Source organism: Buceros rhinoceros, unplaced genomic scaffold (assembly GCF_000710305.1).
Source record: "Buceros rhinoceros silvestris isolate BGI_N320 unplaced genomic scaffold, ASM71030v1 scaffold33345, whole genome shotgun sequence".
NCBI lineage: Eukaryota > Metazoa > Chordata > Aves > Bucerotiformes > Bucerotidae > Buceros > Buceros rhinoceros.
Genome location: NW_010412876.1, coordinates 2,132 through 2,475, shown reverse-complemented (window position 1 = coordinate 2,475; position 344 = coordinate 2,132). Strand labels below are relative to the sequence as shown.

Sequence of the window (344 nt, the reverse complement as noted above, 5' to 3'; positions counted from 1 at the left end):
GCCCCCATGCCCGGTCGCGGGGTCACCTCCTGCAAGCCCCATGCACTCCTGCCTCTCAGACCTCTGCAGCCAGAGCAAAAGACCAGCCAAAACAATTTATCCCCTGGCTTAGCGCGAGTGGGGTGAGCGGAGCATGCCAGCAAGCCCACAGGTCCCTCACCCTTCTGCATGCACCAGAAATGCACGAAGGTACTACCTAGGCACTGGCGTGGTGGATGGGCACGAAGAGAGACCTCCTGTCCCGGGATCCTCGCCCGCGAAGAGAGGAGGAAACACAGACACGGGGTCAAGCCGCAGCGTGGCAGGAGGGCGGGGGCTGCAGCACACACCTCGCCCGGCCAGCG

At 64.2% G+C, this 344-nt stretch overlaps 1 protein-coding gene across 1 annotated transcript in view; it reads right to left on the bottom strand.

The window, feature by feature from the left end:
• The window catches only part of PLEKHA6 (pleckstrin homology domain containing, family A member 6), a gene marked incomplete at both ends in the record, with an annotated part of 12,280 nt that overhangs the window by 9,908 nt on the left and 2,028 nt on the right, over positions 1-344 (bottom strand). The gene's annotated exons all lie outside the window — the stretch shown is intronic.